Source organism: Phaseolus vulgaris, chromosome 9 (genome assembly GCF_051622355.1).
Source record: "Phaseolus vulgaris cultivar YP4 chromosome 9, ASM5162235v1, whole genome shotgun sequence".
NCBI lineage: Eukaryota > Viridiplantae > Streptophyta > Magnoliopsida > Fabales > Fabaceae > Phaseolus > Phaseolus vulgaris.
The window spans coordinates 1,791,437-1,815,000 of NC_143506.1; the positions used below are offsets into that span (position 1 = coordinate 1,791,437).

General features: G+C 48.7%; 1 pseudogene; it reads right to left on the bottom strand.

Moving 5' to 3' along the window:
• Positions 1 to 12,017: 12,017 nt before the first annotated feature.
• On the bottom strand, positions 12,018 to 12,779 carry LOC150025090 (18S ribosomal RNA; annotated as a pseudogene; the record flags this gene model as incomplete).
• Between the last annotated feature and the right edge of the window lie 10,785 nt (positions 12,780 to 23,564).

Here is a 23,564-nt window from a genome sequence, read left to right on the forward strand (position 1 = left end):
GATGTCAGCAGAGGGTAACCACGTGGCCCGCTCACAGGTTGACACGTGGACCAGGTGACAGATAAATCAGAGTGAGGTGATCGGTGGTCAGTTGCCAAGTGACCATCGACGGATCAGGTGGAAGAGAGTCATCGTAAGGTGATCGGTGGTCAGATATCAAAGTTGCCACTGACAGACCAAACAGCAGAGATCCCAAGGAGGGAGTTACCGATAAGTGATCGGTGCTTAGTGACCAAAGTGTCCACGGACAGATCAAGTGGAGAAACACAAGAAGCAATAGAGCACCGATCAGTCATCGGGTGCATGGTCATCGGGGTCTCGTGTTACACGCAGTTAAACTGGGACCAAGGTTCCCAGCGAGAGCGTTACGCATGAACCCCGCATGAGTATACCTCAGGGAATCGTGCACGAGGATGGCCTGAGGGAGCCAGTACACCGATCAGTGATCGGTTACTCCCTCAACCCATTACGTGCATGACGCCATGAAAGGTAAGCCGCTTACGCAGGGAGCAGTGTTTGGTGAGTGTGCCTAGACCAGCCACACCTGGCACTCTCCAGCGAGCACGCGAGTTATCCAGATAGAAGAAGGGTCTAAGTCATTCCGCAAGGGAATAACTTAGATCCGCAAAGAGAAGCACCAGAGCCCTGCAAATGGTGACGCGTGTGTGGTTAGATGCCAATAGAGCACCGGTCAGTCATCGGGTGCATGGTCATCGGGGTCTCGTGTTACACGCAGTTAAACTGGGACCAAGGTTCCCAGCGAGAGCATTACGCATGAACCCCGCATGAGTACACCTCAGTGATCGTGCACGAGGATGGCCTGAGGGAGCCAGTAAACCGGTCAGTGATTGGTTACTCCCTCAACCCATTACGTGCATGAAGCCATGAAGGGTAAGTCGTTTACGCAGAGAGCCATGGAGGATGAGTGCGCTTAGACCAGCCACACCCGGTGTTCTCCTGCCAGCATGCGACGTACCCAGTTAGAAGAAATGTGCTAAGTTACTCCGCAAGGGAATGACTTAGGCGCACGAAGAGAAGCGTTAGAGCCCCTCAGGGAGTGACACGTGTATGGTTAGATGTGAGTTGCATGCCTCCACGTGTCATGATCTGAGAGGGGCGCGACCCAGATAAAGGTGCACTCCGTACCACCAAAGGTACAGGCAGGCGCAGCCTCGCACAGGCAAAGGTACAGGCAGGCGCAGCCTCGCACAGACACGCACAGACACTCGGGTCTCACTGATTCTGGAGGTACTTTGTCGTAGAAAAGCGAAACAGGGTTCTGACACATGCCAGAGGCATAACAGAATTCTGTTAGGCGCAACAGAGAGGGAGGCATAAAGAGGAATCAGAGTGAGATTCGAGGGAGAGTTTTTTACACACACACAGAGTTTGAGAGAGACGTTCTAGACAGTAGAGCTTTTCACTACCACTAGTTTTCTCATCTTTGGTGGTTCTGTGGACTAACTTGATCGTCGGAGTGCAAACGGCCGCCAGAGGCGCCGTATGCATGTTTTGCAGGTCACGTTCGGAGCTCGCAGAGAAGAGACTGAAGGTGCCCGCGTAGAGAACACAGCTGCGTAGACGGGGTAGGAGCGCAGCGAGGCTACTCCACCACGCTCGAGTTGCCGGCAGGATCAAGAATCAAGTGCAGATACAATGATGTTCATAGCTACACAATTAAGATGTTCTCTTTCAGAAGAAACATTTTCAGATATAGGCATGAGATAGCTATTTGTAATAACATTCCAAATTTTTCTATCTATAGATTCAACAAAGAATTTCATTATAACCTTCCATAATTGATTATTCAGTCCACAAAACAGAGCTGGCCTGTTAATTGAGGCACTCTCCCCAAAAGGTAAGTTTTCAGCCATAGAAAAAAGATTTAGGATCGAAAACTTGAGTAAATTTCAAGAACTTAGCTCTAATGCTAATTGTTAGAATATATGACCTTAAACAAGAGGGGGGTGAATTGTTTAAGAGGGATTTTCGCAAACTTTGAAGGTATAATGAAAATCAATGCTGAATTACAGAGAAAAGAATCAAGGAAACAAATACCCAAAACTGTTTTAAGATGATATCAGAAATACAATCGTTTGTTTTGTCGAAACAATCAGTTGTTTTTATCAGCAGTTTATAAAAACAACTTAAAAACAAAATTTAAAGAGTTAAGGGTAAGAGATAAGCACGCAAGAAATTTATACTGGTTCATTCTTACACCAAGAGCTACATCCAATCCCCAGAAACCACTGGGTATTCCACTATGCAATCAAAACCAGATTACAAACACCACACACCAAAGTAGTGACCTTGAACCCCTCAAGAAACACACTACCTTTGGCAAACCACACCAAGAATGTTGATCTTGAACACCTCAAGGACACACAACACTCCTTGGCAACACAACTACAGAAATACAGTAATCAAGGAAGAAGGGAATAGAATACACCTGGGTATTACAAAGCTTAAAGTTCAGAATTACAACCCAATCCTATTCCACACACTTAAGAATGATCCAAAAGCTCTTTCAAATCTTGGAAAAACTGTTTTGATAAACTCTTTCTGTTACTTCAAGATTAGGAGCGTAAAACCACCTTTATATATACCAACCAAGTGGTCAAAAGCATTTAATAAAGGAGCCAAGTTAGTTAGGATCATTTAAAACATATTAAAACCGCTTAACAGAATTCTGTTAAGGTTTTCAGGAAATCAATCAGTTGTTTTGTCGAAACAATCGATTGTTTTGGTTTGAGAGCAAAGTCAACCAAGTTTTTCAAAAACAACTAAGGTAAAACAACGTGTTGTTTTGAAAAACAACCTGTTGAATTTTTGACAGCTTTTTAGAAAACACATCTCTTCAAAAGGTTAAAGATTCAAATGAACTTGGATCATCTTAAGAAGTGAATTAACAAGTTTCAAGCAACTTGATCCTGCCGGTTGACTCGAGCGCAAGAGTCTTGCCACGTCAATGGTTTCTCCTTCTGGATCGACTTCGCGCCATACTAGCTCCCGTCCTTCGCACCTCGATTCTCCTCAAGAACCTGAAAAAGATAGAGACACAGAATGGCGCCACTGCGGCCGATCGCGTTCCGACGCTCAAGTCAGTGACGGAATCACCAAATACTAAGAGAGAAAAGCTAAACTCTAGGAACCGTGCAAGTGCTCTCTCAGCGTGCTCAAGTATTCTCAAAGCATAAAGAAGTGTTCTAAACGCGCGTACCTCAGAAGTTCGTTGGAGTTCCTTATATACCTGATCACTTTCTCTCTCCTGACGGTTACACCTCTGGACACGTGGCTCGCATCCAGCTGTACACGTGTCACCATCTGGAGCCCCTTCCGACTTGAGCATCACCTCTTCTCTTCAGTTTCAGGCTATTCGCCTAAGTTACCCGTGCAGGGGGTAACTCAGTGCATAGCTTCCCTGGAGCGCGACCCCTTAGGCGACGAGTACGGGGTGTCACCATGTACACCTTCTCTGCGGTCTCGCCTGCTGCTATTACGAAGTGCTTTACTTGCGCATTATGCATGTTCTGGTAAACTGTTCCCTTGCCTCAGCCTCTGGCTAGGGAATGATCATCTGGTAACCTCGCCTTCCATGCTAGTACCCCTCAGAAAGGCTTAAACAAGCCTTCCTGAACTTTCGGTGATGTGCCCCTTTCGGCGATGTTCCCCTTTCGGCGATGTGCCCCTTTCGGCGGTCTCTAACCACTTGATCGCGAGCCTGGTGACCGCCGGTTATACATTCTACAGATCGGAGAACGCCAAGCTGACAACTGGCGTCTACACAAACTTCCTGATGTGCTTCCCTTCTGCCGGCCAGGTGTCCCGTTCAACACGCCTATATTATCGCTTGCTGCCACGTCATCACTTCCGACTACCCAACAACAAGACAACACACACACACACCCAACAACAAGGTCTTCAAGCTTTCCTCTTGGATTTGGAGACATTAAAGCATCTTGTTCAACACATAAAACGGCCAAACTCGGTACAATTACAGTTACTCTGATTAGCAACACCTATAAGATGACTTAACTCAGAACAGTTATAGTTACCCTGATTAGCCGCTTCCATAAGACGACCTAACTCGGAACATATACAGTTACTCTAATTAGCCGCACCCAAAAGACGAACTAACTCAAACAGTTACAGTTACTCCAATTAGGCGCACCCATAACAACTCGAAATAAATACAGTAACTGTATTAGCCGCACCCATAAGACGACCTAACTCGGAACAAATATTGTTACTTTGATTAGGCACACCCATAAGATGGCCTAACTCGGGAATGTTACAGTTACTTCGTTTAGCCACACCCACAATAAGGCCTAACTTAGAACTGTTAGAGTTACTTCGATTAGTCACACCCAATAGACGGCCAAACTCATAACAGTTACAGTTACTCCGATAGGTGCACCCACAAGAAGGGCCTAACTCGAAATAGTGACAATTATTTTTATTAGCGACACCCATAAGACGACCTAATTCGGAACATTTACAGTTACTTCGATCAATCACACCCATAAGAAGGCTTGACTCGGATTAGTTATAGTTATTCTGATTAGCCTCATCCTTAACACGACCTAACTTAAACAGATACAATTTGTTCCGGCCGGTTGACCTGGGACGTCTTCGAGCGCAACCTTGCCCGTCAGCTAGGGACACCTTCCCTCTGGCTACCTGTGGTTCCTGCAAAGAAGGACAAAAGTGCCTGAAGGAGGAAGTGGCCACTCTGAAGGAGGAGAAAGGATCTTCGGTACTCCAAAATGAGGTCTATCAAGCCTCTCTGAAGCTGGCCCAAGAGGCCAAAGAAAAGGTCGACAAGCAACTGGTCGAGGTGTTGGAAATCCAGGCCGACATCTATGTCCGGGAGGTGTCTCTCCAGGTTCAAATAACGGATCTCCAAGACATGGTTGAGGCTTCCAAGGAGCTTCAGAAGGACTTGGAGGACCAGTACTATGGGCAGGCGGAAAAGGCTGAAGAGGATGAAGGAGGAAATGGCTACCAAAGCCGAGGCGCTGGGCCTTCTCTAGGTTGACCATGATAAGCTACAAACTGAGGTCAACCGGCTCCGAGTGGAGAGGAGGCCCTGGAAAAGCAGGTGGCCTCCGGGGATTCTACCATCGAGGAGTTGGAGAGGGCCAAGAAGGCGCTCATCGATGAAATGACCGGCACCTTCGAGGAGGGGTTCAAGGAGGCTTTGACTCAGGCTGCCTGCGAGAAACCGGGGATCGATGTTTCTAATTGCGATCCCACCCACCATGTCGTTGACGGGCGCATCGTGCCCTTCGAATTGGATGACTGAGGCGCCAACCCTCAGCTGCCTCCTTTATCTTTTGTGCTTTATATTTGTTCTTGCCAACCTTTGATAAACTTGTAAATCCTTTGAACTATTTACATTTTTGTCAGAACTATGGGTTTTGCATGACAATTTTGTACTTCTGAGGCATCGAGTTCGGTTTGTATGACATTTTTACCTTCGTTCTTCACCTTTACGTAGTTCAATTGCTTTGCATGTACCTGTACCCGTTCCCTTCGCTGTTGTTGGGCGATCCTGTACATCTGTCGCCTTACTTCTAACGTGTACCTCAGGACCAGTTCCGCCTTCGTATCTACGAGGCCTCTGCCTCGTGAAGGCGATGGCAACTCCGCCATTCCTGCAACGCAAAGGTCGAGTTCTACTCTGGGTCTTAAACACTAGGGACGAGGTCGGGCTTCGGTGCCTACGCCCACGGAGGGGCCTATCTGTCAGCGTCATATCGTCCCTGAGGTGTCTTAAGCACCAAGGCGATCTGTCCCTTGATTCTTGGTGCCTAGCGCCCACGCCTAAGGAAAGGCCTGCCTGCTACAACAGCGTCGTATCGTCCTCAGGGTGTCTAGAAACGCCAAGCGTCGGGAAGGCTCGAAGCCCCCCAGGGGGTCATTCCCTCCATGGTCTTTCCTTCCCATGGGTATCGGGGAGCGACCTTACCGGTGGTTCACTCGTCTCTCGGCGATCTTTCCTACCTATGGGTATCGGGGAGGCGACGCCGTTGGTGATTAATTTTGACTTCTTCGATTTCGTCTCCCTCCACAGTCTTTCCTACCTGTGGGTATCGGGGAGGCGACGACGCTGCATGCTTGGCGTCACCTTCAGTGTCTTGGCGACGCCTGGGGCAGTCAAGCCGTTGACTTCACCTTAGCATTGACTTTGACTTCGACTCTGGTCGGCGCCTGGGGGTAGCGGAGAGCTTAAGGCCTCGCCCACGCCACCCACGTGGCATTTTTCGCATGACTGATGGGATGGGACGTTGCCTCAATCATCGTTGTGTCTACACTAGGCGGACGCTCAAACACCATGAACACGCCTCTTTTTGTTTTCAGGCTATTCTCGTAGCATTTCCGCGCTTCCTCTTGATCCGATTTGATGATAATCACCTTGCCGCTGAGATCCGGCAGCTTCATCTTCATATGGCGCGTGTAGGCTACTACGTTCAGCCTATTCAACGCCGGTCTGCCCAACAAGATGTTGTAGGCGGAGTTGGCATTTACGACCAAGTACCAGATGCTTTCGGTGCCTCTCCATCCGTGAACGTTGTCCTCAACTCCAAGTAGTCTCGGACTTCCACCTGATTATATGCAAACCCATACAAGCACCCTGTGTAGGGCCTCAACAGGTCGGGAGACAACCGCAACTTGTTGAATGTCGACCAGAACATGACATCTGCAGAGCTTCCTTGGTCGACAAGAACCCTGTGCACCTTTCTGCCCGTCGTGACAACTGAAATGACCACGGAGTCGTTATTGTGCGGCACGACATCTTGCAGATCCGTCCTCGTGAAAATGAGGTCTGACTCCCACGGGTCGCCTGAGGTTCTTTCTTCAATGGAATTGACCCCTGTTGCGAATTTCTTTCGTTGGGAGGCAGTGGGTCCTCCCCCCGAAAAGCCACCAGCATTGGTGTGGACCTCGCCGAGTACGGGCATCTCGTGTGCTTGTTCTTCCACTGGCGCTGGGAGCGCAGTCACGGCGGGTTCTGCTACATAGTCCATCATAAATCCGCTACTCACCAACTCTTCTAGCTGGTAGCCCAGTGACAGGCAATTGTCGATGTGATGACCGAAAGCCTCGTGGAACTCGCACCAAGAGTCTTTGCGAGGTTCTAACACCTTGTCGGTCTTCGCCGGTCGCCTCAACCTTTCAGCTATATTGGGGACAGCGATCAGGTCCTTCAATTCCACAACAAAGTTGTACCTTGCTGGCCTGGCCCTTTCCCTGGCTGGGCGATCTCCTCCTGCTGAACCCCTGGGCTAGGCTAGGGTTTTCTGGGCTCATAGGGGCGTTTCCTATCTGACTTCTTCCTTTCCGTTGTGGTCTCGTTGACCCTGACAGGTTGAGCCCGCATCTGCGCTCTCGGGCGTGAGGGCACAATGCTGGCGTGCTTCTCACACACCTCTCCCTCAGAGGCGATGTGCTCCACTGCCCGACGCCTTATTTAAGCAAAAGTCCTCGGGCCCCGAAAAGGGCCAGGGCATACGCCTTTCCTGAATGCGTACATCATAGGCTCGTCTGTGGTACCAACCTTTACCACTTGGGCCCCGAAGCGGCTGATGTATTCCTTCCTTCAGGGTCTCCCCCTGATACTGCTTCACATCAAATAGGTCATAGGAGACCGGCGGCGGCGGAGCCCTGTTTGCGAGGTATTGCTCCCTGAACAGCCGTGACAGCTGTCGGAAGGAGGTGATGTGGCCGTTCGGGAGGCTGATAAACCAGTCCATAGCCATTCCCGTCAGGGTGCTCATAAAGAGCTTGCACTTGGCGGCGTCAGAGCCGCCTACTAGGACCATCTGTGTGTGAAATGCGAAGAGATGCGCCTCAGGATCCTCCATCCCGGTGAAGATCACCTTGGGTCCTGAGAACGTGTTGGGGATCACTGCATCCAGAATCTCCTGCGAGAAGGGTGTGGAAAGCTCCCTTGGCAGAGACGCTCGAACTCATCATGTTCACGCTGCCCTTGGTTATTGCCCAAACCCCGGCGTAGCTCTTCATTTATACGGTAGAGCTCTTCGTTTTTGTCCTGCGAGGCTGCTAGATCAGCCTGCATGCGCTCTTGCTCTATCCTCGACTCCGCCATCTCATCCTGCAGCCCTCGCATCATTTCCATGACCTGCTGCATGGACATCTCCTCACTCGCAGCGCGTGCCGAACCTTGTCTAGTGGTGGCCCTCATCTTTCACTGTTTTTTCGAACTTCCGCCAACGTTATGGTGGCTCGATAGATTTTCTTGTGTGGGACTGATGTTTTAAATCGGCCCCACGGTGGGCGCCAAATGTTCCGGCGGGTTGACCTGGGACGTCTTCGCGCGCAAACTTGCCCGTCAGCTAGGGACACCTTCCCTCTGGCTACCTGTGGTTAAGGACAAAAGGGCGCCCTAGCGGCGGATTGCACTCCGACGCTCAAGTCAGCTAGCAAGAAACACCAAAAAGCTCTGCACCTCCGTGTCGGAGCACCGTGTGTGGCACTTTGAAGGTGGTCAAGAAGACTGTGTGTGTGTATCTTTTCTCCCTCTGGCAAATAACCTCTCCCTAGTCCCTTGTGCGTAGTCTCAAGACTCGAGCAAGCAAGTAGAGTACACTGTGGGAAAAGCTGCCAAAAGTTCCAACCCCGTTCCCAAAGAAAAATAAGAACAAGGGGCCAGGGCGGCCCAGGGAGACTAATCGCCCCCCAAAGGTATGAGTTTGATCGATTTGATCGCCATTGCTGCCAGGCTCAAAGTGCCTGAGAAAACGACGGAGAAGGTTTTGGGGCCAAAGCCAGACGCATGGTGCGAGTTCCACAAGATCTTTGGCCACTCTATCAACTTGTGTGTTTGGCTTTGGGACACCAGCTCGCCGAGCTGGTCAACAGTGGTTTTCTGAAGGATTACTTGCTGAAGAAGCAAGCGGGCCAAGCGTCAGGATCTAAACCGGCGGGCAGCGGAGGGCAGCAGCACGAGGTTCCCATTCACGGTGAGATCCACACCATAGCTGGTGGATTCTCCGGCGGGGGGTGGTGCACTGCTTCGCAGCGCAAGAGGTACGTGAGGTCAGTAATGTCAGTGGAAGTTTTCGAGGATCACTCACCCGACCCGACGTGGACATCACGTTCACCAAGGGGGACCTTAGGGACGTTGTGCCTCACGACAACGACCCTATCGTGATCTCGCTTATCACGGCGAGAAGGACTATCCATCGGGTGTTGGTCGACCAAGGAAGCTCAGCAGATGTGATGTTTTGGCCGACCTTTTGAAAAGTTACAACTGTGCCCCAATCAGCTGAGCCCGTATGGGGGCTGCTTGTATGGTTTCGCCGGAGACCAAGTGGAGGTAAGAGGGTATATCGAATTAAGGACGACCTTCACTGATGGTTTGGCCTCACGAACGGAGAAGATCAGGTATCTTGTCATAAACGCTCCGTCGGCGTACAACATACTGTTGGGAAGGCCAATGCTCAACAGAACAAGGCACATGAAGGTCAAACTGCCGTCTATGGAGGGTCTGATCATCACAATTAGTTCTCACCAGAAGGAGGCGAAGAAGTGTTACGAAAGCCCTCAGTGCATCCGGGGGAGGAGGAGATGTAGCCCCTGGGCAAGTTGAGGCATCAGGAAAAGTCCTTCTCACCCTCGAGTGAGTTCAGGCGAGATGAAACTGAAAAGTCAGGGGTGTTAACGATCTCAAGTATAGGAAAGGAGGGTTGGAGAGGAACTCTTTTCCCTTGAGTGAGACACCAATATTGACCTAGTAAGACCAGTCAAGTCAGAAGTTAAAGGGTGGGGGGGGAGGTTCGCGGAGAGCACCCCACCACCCAGTTGATTGTTCTGAAACCCATGGAGGTAGAGAAGGATCCAAAAGGCGGCTCTACCCCCAGATTGGGGAACAATGTGATGAGCGGCCCCTCAGGGACGCGTTCGATTAAAAGGAAGGTGGCGTCGCCAGAAGCCCGGGTTCTAAGATTGAGGTATAAAGAGAATCGCATGGCGAGAGTCGCACCAACGAAGTTTTGGACGACGCGGGGATGCCTTTGGCCCTTGATGGGTCAGGCGAGAGAAGTTCCAGGTGCTAAGTAAGTAATTTCGTATTAAGCGTTATCGCTTCGAATTAACCGTTTGTTTAAGTTAAGGTGGTTTGCAGAGAGTTAAGCACCGGTGAGTGCAAAGTACGTTGAGTTAAGTACAGGTTGGGGCGAAGTACGTGAGTTAAGAAGCAGTTCGAAACAGTTAATCGCACGGCAAATAAGTCGAAAGATTGACATACATATATGTATCTATATACGCGCACATAAGTACCAAACAGTTCAAACAGAATGAAAATATTACATAGGGGGGTCAGAGTGAGACGCGAAGGGTTTTAAGGCGATGGATCAGCTGGGGGCACGATTTTGCCATCAACCACTTCGCTCGCTGTACACAGAGAACTCGGACAGGTCCAGATCGGGAAACTTGCAGGCGATTTGCTCCAGAGCTACCCCGAAGCCGGAAATGAGAACTTGGGCGGCCTCGATCTTGCTCGATGGATGGATGGATGGGATGGATGGATGGATGGATGGATGGATGGATGGATGGATGAATGGATGAATGAATGGATGGATGGATGGATGGATGGATGAATGGATGGATGGATGAATGGATGGATGAATGAATGAATGAATGAATGAATGAATGGATGGATGGATGGATGGATGGATGGATGGATGCATGAATGGATGCATGCATGGATGGATGGATGGATGGATGCATGCATGGATGGATGGATGCATGGATGGATGCATGGATGAAGGAATGGATGGATGATAAGCATAAACAAAAGAAGGCTCGCTGATGAAGCAAAGGGGTAGAAGCAAACCAAAAGGAAAAGTTAGTTAACTTGCATTTTGGCCCGACAGTAATTTTGAAAAATTCATTAAAAATAGGTAAAAAATGTTTTTTGACCCAAATTTTTTTGTGGTAACTCCACTGAGGGTATATTTGACGGAGGAGTCCTCACACGTCGGAAAACAAGTACAGATCTTGAGTTGCAGAGCATTTTTTGCGGAAAACTTCAAACGGCCATAACTTTTGATCGGGAAGTCGGATGGAGACGCGTAAAAAAGGAAAGTTGTTGGAAACGGGGCAAGGAACGCAGCTGCCAATTCCCGAAGGGTATAACGAGATTTATAGGTGCAAATCACATTTAATATATTATTTAAAAGTACATATTATAAAAGAAAAATCAACCAACCCAACCAATCATACATACATAAGATTACACGCACAAATCCCGGGACAGATATTATACCCAGCATTCCCCTCCCTTCAGTAAAAAGGTCAATGATGAAAAGTCCAAATAATTGTTTTCCACCTCTAGTCTTATATACATACGCTTTAAATCCGTCGGGTAGACTGCCTACAATTTTGACCATGATATTTTGGAATCAATCTCTTACTAATTAATTCGCAATTAAAGTGATTTAATGCATAATATTCTTGACTTGTTTGAATAATGCTCTAAATATTTGCAAATTTCTATGCTTATATATCACATAAATGTCCTGCTTACACAATACCCCAAATATATATTATATTCAGATATGTCACATTCTATCAAAAAACAAACATCAAATTTATAAATAGATTACCCGAGTAATCAATCTCAACTGAAATTATTTCAACTATATACAGAATGTTTTAATGTTACGTCAAAGTCTACATGTGGCCCACCCAGCTGGATCCTGAGACTGACTGACCTCATCTCGTTACGTGGCCTGAATCAAAGTGTCAACTCCTAAATTACATAAAGTGTAAACTAACTTGCCTCTCTATGTTACGATAACAACTTGTTGCACTGTCCATAGAACTGTAAGTGCACAAAACTACCTATTTGTCTCCTCCTCCGGGACCTCATAATTACTAAATTTTCAATGTGTTAGGAAGGAACCTCTCTCTCCGACAGCCCCGATGAAGAAGAGGTAGAGAATTTCCCCATTGTGTGTTTGGTACACACTCGTTAGTTGAGGCATCGACAACAATCCATCCACAGGTAAAACTATGGAAACTTTGTTACGATTTCTCCTTCCTCTCAGTGGACCACGTCACAGACATCGGACGTCAGACATCGGACGTCAGACATCGAACCCGACTGGTGCACACCAGAGGCGGACCGATCGACCCAACCCAAGGTCCAACTACGAGCTTTTTAACTGCAACAACTTAAATATACGCTATTGGAGCTGGAATTACCGCGGCTGCTGGCTTTTTAGATTGTACTCATTCCAATTACCAGACTCAATGAGCCCGGTATTGTTATTTATTATCACTACCTCCCCGTGTCAGGATTGGGTAATTTGCGCGCCTGCTGCCTTCCTTGGATGTGGTAGCCATTTCTCAGGCTCCCTCTCCGGAATCGAACCCTAATTCTCCGTCACCCGTCACCACCATGGTAGGCCACTATCCTACCATCGAAAGTTGATAGGGCAGAAATTTGAATGATGCGTCGCCGGCACAAGGGCCGTGCGATCCGACGAGTTATCATGAATCATCAAAGCAACAGGCAGAGCCTGCGTTGACCTTTTATCTAATAAATGCGTCCCTTCCAGAAGTCGGGGTTTGTTGCACGTATTAGCTCTAGAATTACTACGGTTATCCGAGTAGTAGGTACCATCAAACAAACTATAACTGATTTAATGAGCCATTCGCAGTTTCACAGTCTGAATTAGTTCATACTTACACATGCATGGCTTAATCTTTGAGACAAGCATATGACTACTGGCAGGATCAACCAGGTAGCATCCATCGGGGTTGCCCCGGCTCGGACGGGGCCGGGCCGGGAGGGGCATCCAAGATGGTGGGTAACCGAATGTTCAGAACCCGCACGGGTCGCCCCGGGGGTTCGCCGCATGCACCGAATCCGAGAGAACTGTCCCGCCGCGTGTGCCGCCGTGCCCGTTGCTTGCTTGATTGCTTGCGAGGACATGGCGGACCACGTGCGTGACTTCGGGGTCCTCCGAGACCTCCACCGTGCGGTGGAAGCCCGGACGGAAACACTCTTTGCAAGCACACGAGGATGCCTTTTGGTAGGTAGGCAGCACAGGGAACGTCATCTCTCGCCCGGGGAACCGGGTGGCAACGAGGGGGATGCGTGTCCGACCGTTCGATGCACGGGGCATGGAGCCAGCCGGCGACAACATCCTCACTACAACTCACACACCCTCGCGTTCGCAAGACACCACACCACCGGACGGTCCACCCCCCGCTCGCCCTTGGCGAGTGAGCAAATGGAAACATCAAGTGACCCCCTGTCCGCATCGCTAGGTATGAAAAGGAACTTCCGTGTGTCCCGTGTGGTTAGATTTTGTTGTGGATTTTCCTGGCCCAAATCTTCCCCAATCGCACCGGGCCACAGTTCCAACCCGTCTCATCCATGCTTCTTCTCCAGCAAGACCACCATGGCGGATCGCCAAGATGATCTTGAGGGAGAAGCCACGCGGATGAGGCCGTGCCTTCCCTGTGGTGGCCACGCTACTGGAACGAGAGTAATAAAGCCCTTTTTATCAACCACATGACCCTGGGCGTAACCAGCACAAATGTGAGCCCAAGCGGACGTTGACTGATGACATTACCCCCGCCCGGCAGCAAGCCAGACATGATGGCCCCTTCCCCTCCAACGGTTGGAAGCCATACCCCCTTGATGATACTCGCAAGTTTAGAAATGAGCCGCATTACGATTTGCGTGGCACAAATCTTCCCCGATCGCACCGGACCACAGTTCCAACCCGTCTCATCCATGCTTCTTCTCCAGCAGGACCACCATGGCGGATCGCCAAGATGATCTTGAGGGAGAAGCCACGCGGATGAGGCCGTGCCTTCCCTGTGGTGGCCACGCTACTGGACCGAGAGTAATAAAGCCCTTTTTATCAACCACATGACCCTGGGCATAACCAGCACAAATGTGAGCCCAAGCGGACGTTGACTGATGACATTACCCCCGATCGGCAGCAGGCCAGACATGATGGCCCCTTCCCCGCGAACGGTTGGAAGCCATACCCCCTTGATGATGCTCACAAGTCTTCAAATCAGCCACACAGTACGATTTGTGTGGCACAAATCTTCCCCGATCGCACCGGGCCACAGTTCCAACCCGTCTCATCCATGCTTCTTCTCCAGCAAGACCACCATGGCGGATCGCCAAGATGATCTTGAGGGAGAAGCCACGCGGATGAGGCCGTGCCTTCCCTGTGGTGGCCACGCTACTGGAACGAGAGTAATAAAGCCCTTTTTATCAACCACATGACCCTGGGCGTAACCAGCACAAATGTGAGCCCAAGCGGACGTTGACTGATGACATTACCCCCGCCCGGCAGCAAGCCAGACATGATGGCCCCTTCCCCTCCAACGGTTGGAAGCCATACCCCCTTGATGATGCTCGCAAGTTTAGAAATGAGCCGCATTACGATTTGCGTGGCACAAATCTTCCCCGATCGCACCGGACCACAATTCCAACCCGTCTCATCCATGCTTCTTCTCCAGCAGGACCACCATGGCGGATCGCCAAGATGATCTTGAGGGAGAAGCCACGCGGATGAGGCCGTGCCTTCCCTGTGGTGGCCACGCTACTGGACCGAGAGTAATAAAGCCCTTTTTATCAACCACATGACCCTGGGCATAACCAGCACAAATGTGAGCCCAAGCGGACGTTGACTGATGACATTACCCCCGATCGGCAGCAGGCCAGACATGATGGCCCCTTCCCCGCGAACGGTTGGAAGCCATACCCCCTTGATGATGCTCACAAGTCTTCAAATCAGCCACACAGTACGATTTGTGTGGCACAAATCTTCCCCGATCGCACCGGGCCACAGTTCCAACCCGTCTCATCCATGCTTCTTCTCCAGCAAGACCACCATGGCGGATCGCCAAGATGATCTTGAGGGAGAAGCCACGCGGATGAGGCCGTGCCTTCCCTGTGGTGGCCACGCTACTGGAACGAGAGTAATAAAGCCCTTTTTATCAACCACATGACCCTGGGCGTAACCAGCACAAATGTGAGCCCAAGCGGACGTTGACTGATGACATTACCCCCGCCCGGCAGCAAGCCAGACATGATGGCCCCTTCCCCTCCAACGGTTGGAAGCCATACCCCCTTGATGATGCTCGCAAGTTTAGAAATGAGCCGCATTACGATTTGCGTGGCACAAATCTTCCCCGATCGCACCGGACCACAGTTCCAACCCGTCTCATCCATGCTTCTTCTCCAGCAGGACCACCATGGCGGATCGCCAAGATGATCTTGAGGGAGAAGCCACGCGGATGAGGCCGTGCCTTCCCTGTGGTGGCCACGCTACTGGACCGAGAGTAATAAAGCCCTTTTTATCAACCACATGACCCTGGGCATAACCAGCACAAATGTGAGCCCAAGCGGACGTTGACTGATGACATTACCCCCGACCGGCAGCAGGCCAGACATGATGGCCCCTTCCCCGCGAACGGTTGGAAGCCATACCCCCTTGATGATGCTCACAAGTCTTCAAATCAGCCACACAGTACGATTTGTGTGGCACAAATCTTCCCCGATCGCACCGGGCCACAGTTCCAACCCGTCTCATCCGTGCTTCTTCTCCACCAGGACCACCATGGCGGATCGCCAAGATGATCTTGAGGGAGAAGCCACGCGGATGAGGTCGTGCCTTCCCTGTGGTGGCCACGCTACTGGAACGAGAGTAATAAAGCCCTTTTTATCAACCACATGACCCTGGGCCTAACCAGCACAAATGTGAGCCCAAGCGGACGTTGACTGATGACATTACCCCCGCCCGGCAGCAAGCCAGACATGATGGCCCCTTCCCCGCGAACGGTTGGAAGCCATACCCCCTTGATGATGCTCACAAGTTTAGAAATGAGCCACACAACGAAAATCCCACAAGCGTGCCACAACTTCACATAACAGATTCACATTTTTTTCCCACCGGGTCCAGTCGGCCGGAGCCGACGGCGGCCACCACCATGCCGCCCCCACACTGCCTGACACCAACCCAAGTTGGTGGATCAACCATGTGTGGGCGTTTTGACTTGCCCATGCACAAAGCAAGCCAAAACGTGAGGGGAAGGCAAGGACCGCACCAAAATCTTCCCTAGTGCAAAGCTGGATGCATTGAGGAACACCCCCCCCCCCCCCCCCCCCCTATAATAGTTAAATATGCAAAAGCCACTTTTGTACAAGTAGATACACTTTTTTTGAGCAGACATAAGTTCTGTTTTGGGACCTAGAGAACGAATTTTCACGAGATTTTTTGCAGGGATCCTCATAAAAATGGTACAACATTGCCTGCAAAAAATTAGAATTTTTCGACATGGGGAAGTATTTTTTTTATTTTTCCAAAGACCCGAAATGTGGAAAATCGGGAAAAATGGAAAAACGTATCTAGACAACGTATTTTTGCGTGATTTTTTCCAGTCCATCCCATAATAATATCAAGAAGGTGCCCACCAAATTTCGTTACGATTGGCAAAGGTTTCGAATTTTCATGAATTTTTTTCAAAACGCTCTATTTTCCAACATTTCAAAAATTCAAAACCACATCAAGATGGCTTGGTTTTGCTACCAAACTTTGTAGACCTCATTCTGCATGCATTTGTGACACTTTCCAACCAACAAACCTCAAAAACCACGACTTTGAAAATTTCATGATTCATGGCACACCACCAAGTCACAAAATCAAGCCAAAAAACCAAAATCATGGAACTTGGCATGGACCAACTATGTCAAGATCAATTCCTTTTGCTCCCAAACTTCTCCCACATCACTTTCTAAGCATTTGTGAGCATTGAGTGCAGCCAGTTTTCCAAAACCATGATTTTCGTTTTTCACCCCACACACCACCAAGTCACAAAATCAAGCCAAAAAACCAAAATCATGGAACTTGGCCATGGACCAACTATGTCAAGATCAATTCCTTTTGCTCCCAAACTTCACCCACATCACTTTCTAAGCATTTGTGAGCATTGAGTCCAGCCAGATTTCCAAAACCATGATTTTCGTTTTTCACCCCACACACCACCAAGTCACAAAATCAAGCCAAAAAACCAAAATCGTGGAACTTGCCCATGGACCAACTATGTCAAGATCAATTCCATTTGCTCCCAAACATCACCCACATCACTTTCTAAGCATTTGTGAGCATTGAGTGCAGCCAGATTTCCAAAACCAAGATTTTCGTTTTTCACCCCACACACCACCAAGTCACAAAATCAAGCCAAAAAACCAAAATCATGGAACTTGGCCATGGACCAACTATGTCAAGATCAATTCCTTTTGCTCCCAAACTTCACCCACATCACTTTCTAAGCATTTGTGAGCATTGAGTCCAGCCAGATTTCCAAAACCATGATTTTCGTTTTTCACCCCACACACCACCAAGTCACAAAATCAAGCCAAAAAACCAAAATCGTGGAACTTGCCCATGGACCAACTATGTCAAGATCAATTCCTTTTGCTCCCAAACTTCACCCACATCACTTTCTAAGCATTTGTGAGCATTGAGTGCAGCCAGATTTCCAAAACCAAGATTTTCGTTTTTCACCCCACACACCACCAAGTCACAAAATCAAGCCAAAAAACCAAAATCATGGAACTTGCCCATGGACCAACTATGTCAAGATCAATTCCTTTTGCTCCCAAACTTCACCCACATCACTTTCTAAGCATTTGTGAGCATTGAGTGCAGCCAGTTTTGCAAAACCATGATTTTCGTTTTTCACCCCACACACCACCAAGTCACAAAATCAAGCCAAAAAACCAAAATCATGGAACTTGCCCATGGACCAACTATGTCAAGATCAATTCCTTTTGCTCCCAAACTTCACCCACATCACTTTCTAAGCATTTGTGAGCATTGAGTGCAGCCAGATTTCCAAAACCAAGATTTTCGTTTTTCACCCCACACACCACCAAGTCACAAAATCAAGCCAAAAAACCAAAATCATGGAACTTGCCCATGGACCAACTATGTCAAGATCAATTCCTTTTGCTCCCAAACTTCACCCACATCACTTTCTAAGCATTTGTGAGCATTGAGTGCAGCCAGTTTTGCAAAACCATGATTTTCGTTTTTCACCCCACACACCACCAAGTCACAAAATCAAGCCAAAAAACCAAAATCATGGAACTTGCCCATGGACCAACTATGTGAAGATCAATTCCTTTTGCTCCCAAACTTCACCCACATCACTTTCTAAGCATTTGTGAGCATTGAGTGCAGCCAGATTTCCAAAACCATGATTTTTGTTTTTCACCCCACACACCACCAAGTCACAAAATCAAGCCAAAAAACCAAAATAATGGAACTTGGCCATGGACCAACTATGTCAAGATCAATTCCTTTTGCTCCCAAACTTCACCCACATCACTTTCTAAGCATTTGTGAGCATTGAGTGGAGCCAGATTTCCAAAACCAAGATTTTCGTTTTTCACCCAACACACCACCAAGTCACAAAATCAAGCCAAAAAACCAAAATCATGGAACTTGCCCATGGACCAACTATGTCAAGATCAATTCCTTTTGCTCCCAAACTTCACCCACATCACTTTCTAAGCATTTGTGAACATTGAGTGCAGCCAGATTTCCAAAACCAAGATTTTCGTTTTTCACCCCACACACCACCAAGTCACAAAATCAAGCCAAAAAACCAAAATCATGGAACTTGGCCATGGACCAACTATGTCAAGATAAATTCCTTTTGCTCCCAAACTTCACCGACATCACTTTCTAAGCATTTGTGAGCATTGAGTGCAGCCAGTTTTGCAAAACCATGATTTTCGTTTTTCACCCCACACACCACCAAGTCACAAAATCAAGCCAAAAAACCAAAATCATGGAACTTGGCCATGGACCAACTATGTCAAGATCAATTCCTTTTGCTCCCAAACTTCTCCCACATCACTTTCTAAGCATTTGTGAGCATTGAGTGCAGCCATATTTCCAAAACCATGATTTTCGTTTTTCACCCCACACACCACCAAGTCACAAAATCAAGCCAAAAAACCAAAATCATGGAACTTGCCCATGGACCAACTATGTCAAGATCAATTCCTTTTGCTCCCAAACTTCACCCACATCCATTTCTAAGCATTTGTGAGCATTGAGTCCAGCCAGATTTCCAAAACCATGATTTTCGTTTTTCACCCCACACACCACCAAGTCACAAAATCAAGCCAAAAAACCAAAATCGTGGAACTTGCCCATGGACCAACTATGTCAAGATCAATTCCTTTTGCTCCCAAACTTCTCCCACATCACTTTCTAAGCATTTGTGAGCATTGAGTGCAGCCAGATTTCCAAAACCAAGATTTTCGTTTTTCACCCCACACACCACCAAGTCACAAAATCAAGCCAAAAAACCAAAATCATGGAACTTGGCCATGGACCAACTATGTCAAGATCAATTCCTTTTGCTCCCAAACTTCACCGACATCACTTTCTAAGCATTTGTGAGCATTGAGTGCAGCCAGTTTTGCAAAACCATGATTTTCGTTTTTCACCCCACACACCACCAAGTCACAAAATCAAGCCAAAAAACCAAAATCATGGAACTTGCCCATGGACCAACTATGTCAAGAGCAATTCCTTTTGCTCCCAAACTTCACCCACATCACTTTCTAAGCATTTGTGAGCATTGAGTGCAGCCAGATTTCCAAAACCAAGATTTTCGTTTTTCACCCAACATACCACCAAGTCACAAAATCAAGCCAAAAAACCAAAATCATGTAACTTGGCCATGGACCAACTATGTCAAGATCAATTCTTTTTGCTCCCAAACTTCACCCACATCACTTTCTAAGCATTTGTGAGCATTGACTGTAGCCAGATTTCCAAAACCAAGATTTTCGTTTTTCACCCAACACACCACCAAGTCACAAAATCAAGCCAAAAAACCAAAATCATGGAACTTGCCCATGGACCAACTATGTCAAGATCAATTCCTTTTGCTCCCAAACTTCACCCACATCACTTTCTAAGCATTTGTGAGCATTGAGTCCAGCCAGATATCCGAAACCATGATTTTCGTTTTTCACCCCACACACCACCAAGTCACAAAATCAAGCCAAAAAAACAAAATCGTGGAACTTGCCCATGGACCAACTATGTCAAGATCAATTCCTTTTGCTCCCAAACTTCACCCACATCACTTTCTAAGCATTTGTGAGCATTGAGTGCAGCCAGATTTCCAACACCAAGATTTTCGTTTTTCACCCCACACACCACCAAGTCACAAAATCAAGCCAAAAAACCAAAATCATGGAACTTGGCCATGGACCAACTATGTCAAGATCAATTCCTTTTGCTCCCAAACTTCTCCCACATCACTTTCAAAGCATTTGTGAGCATTGAGTGCAGCCAGATTTCCAAAACCAAGATTTTCGTTTTTCACCCAACACACCACCAAGTCACAAAATCAAGCCAAAAAACCAAAATCATGGAACTTGCCCATGGACCAACTATGTCAAGATCAATTCCTTTTGCTCCCAAACTTCACCCACATCACTTTCTAAGCATTTGTGAGCATTGAGTGCAGCCAGATTTCCAAAACCAAGATTTTCGTTTTTCACCCCACACACCACCAAGTCACAAAATCAAGCCAAAAAACCAAAATCATGGAACTTGCCCATGGACCAACTATGTCAAGATCAATTCCTTTTGCTCCCAAACTTCACCCACATCACTTTCTAAGCATTTGTGAGCAATAAGTGCAGCCAGTTTTGCAAAACCATGATTTTCGTTTTTCACCCCACACACCACCAAGTCACAAAATCAAGCCAAAAAACCAAAATCATGGAACTTGCCCATGGACCAACTATGTCAAGATCAATTCCTTTTGCTCCCAAACTTCACCCACATCACTTTCTAAGCATTTGTGAGCATTGAGTGCAGCCAGTTTTGCAAAACCATGATTTTCGTTTTTCACCCCACACACCACCAAGTCACAAAATCAAGCCAAAAAACCAAAATCATGGAACTTGGCTATGGACCAACCATGTCAAGATCAATTCCTTTTGCTCCCAAACTTCTCCCACATCACTTTCTAGGCATTTGTGAGCATTGTGTCCAGCCAGTTTTGCAAAACCATGATTTTCGTTTTTCACCCCACACACCACCAAGTCACAAAATCAAGCCAAAAAACCAAACTTGGCTATGTCTTAACCCCACCAATATCTGTTGGATGCATCTGCTGTTCGTTCTCATCACTTGTGATGAAACACCTTCACGTATAGTCCCGACCACTCATCCCTATTAAGTAAACCTCCGGCGATTTCCTAGTACTTGCTTAGATTTTTTAAAATGTTATGATAAAATTAGGGACAAGATATTTGTTTGAGTGGTTGAAGGGGACATAGCTCACGTTCCCTATTGGTGGGTGAACAATCCAACAATTGGTGAATTCTGCTTCACAATGATAGGAAGAGCCGACATCGAAGGATCAAAAAGCAACGTCGCTATGAATTCTCCGTCACCCGTCACCACCATGGTAGGCCACTATCCTACCATTGAAAGTTGATAGGGCAGAAATTTGAATGATGCGTCGCCGGCACAAGGGTCGTGCGATCCGACGAGTTATCATGAATCATCAAAGCAACAGGCAGAGCCTGCGTTGACCTTTTATCTAATAAATGCGTCCCTTCCAGAAGTCGGGGTTTGTTGCACGTATTAGCTCTAGAATTACTACGGTTATCCGAGTAGTAGATACCATCAAACAAACTATAACTGATTTAATGAGCCATTCGCAGTTTCACAGTCTGAATTAGTTCATACTTACACATGCATGGCTTAATCTTTGAGACAAGCATATGACTACTGGCAGGATCAACCAGGTAGCATCCATCGGGGCTGCCCCGGCTCGGACGGGACCGGGCCGGGGAGGGCATCCAGGATGGTGGGTAACCGAATATTTAGAACCCGCACGGGTCGCCCCGGGGGTTCGCCGCATGCACCGAATCCGAGAGAACTGTCCCGCCGCGTGTGTCGCCGTGCCCCTTGCTTGCTTGCTTGCTTGCGAGGACATGGCGGAACACGTGCGTGACTTCGGGGTCCTCCGAGACCCCCACCGCGTGGTGGAAGCCCGGACGGAAACACTCTTTGCAACCACACGAGGATGCCTTTTCGTAGGTAGGCAGCACAGGGAACGTCGTCTCTCGCCCGGGGAACCCGGGTGCCAACCGAGGGGGATGCGTGTCTGACCGTTCGATGCACGGGGCATGGAGCCAGCCGACAACAACATCCTCAATACAACTCACCACACCCTCGCCTCTTCGCAAGACACCACACCACCGGACGGTCCACCCCCCGCTCGCACTTGGCGAGTGAGCAAATGGAAACATCAGGTGACCCAGTGTCCGCATCGCTAGGTATGGAAAAGAACTTTCGCGTGTCTTGTGCGTGCAACAAACTTCTCTGCCCGTGCCCACCGAGTTCCAGCACGTTTCATCCGTGTTTCTAATCCCCGACACCGCCCGCGAGGATGGTGTTGATGGAGAAGCCACAGGGATGAACCGACGCCTTCGCTTTCCTTAGAAGTGATAGTCACACGCACCCTCAGTGGTGGTCGTGGTGGTTCCGAGTGGTGGTCGTGGTCAGTTACATTTTGTTGTGGATTTGCATGGCACAAACCTTCCCCGATCGCACCGGGCCACAGTTCCAACCCGTCTCATCCGTGCTTCTTCTCCAGCACGACCACCATGGCGGATCGCCAAGATGCTCGTGAGGGAGAAGCCACGCGGATGAGGCCGTGCCTTCCCTGTGGTGGCCGCGCGCTACTGGACCGAGAGTAATAAAGCCCTCATATCAACCACATGACCCTGGGCGTAACCAGCACAAATGTGAGCCCAAGCGGACGCTGACTGATGACATTACCCCCCCGGCCGGCAGCAAGCCAGACATGATGGCCCCTTCCCCGCGAACGGTTGGAAGCCGTACCCCCTTGATGATGCTCACAAGTCTTCAAATAAGCCACACAACGATTTGCGTGGCACAAATCTTCCCCGATCGCACCGGGCCACAGTTCCAACCGGTCTCATCCGTGCTTCTTCTCCAGCAAGACCACCATGGCGGATCACCAAGATGATCCTGAGGGAGAAGCCACGCGGATGAGGCCGTGCCTTCCCTGTGGTGGCCGCGTGCTACTGGACCGAGAGTAATAAAGCCCTCAATATCAACCACATGACCCTGGGCGTAACCAGCACAAATGTGAGCCCAAGCGGACGCTGACTGATGACATTACCCCCCCGGCCGGCAGCAAGCCAGACATGATGGCCCCTTCCCCGCGAACGGTTGGAAGCCATACCCCCTTGATGATGCTCACAAGTCTAGAAATGAGCCACACAACGAAAATCCCACCAGCGTGCCACAACTCCACATAACAGATTCACATTTTTTCCCACCGGGTCAGTCGGCCGGAACCAACGGCGGCCACCACCATGCCGCCGCCCACAACGGGTGACACCAACCCAAGTTGGTGGATCAACCATGTGTGGGCGTTTTGACTTGCCCCACCACAAAGCAAGCCAAAACAGAGGGGGGAAT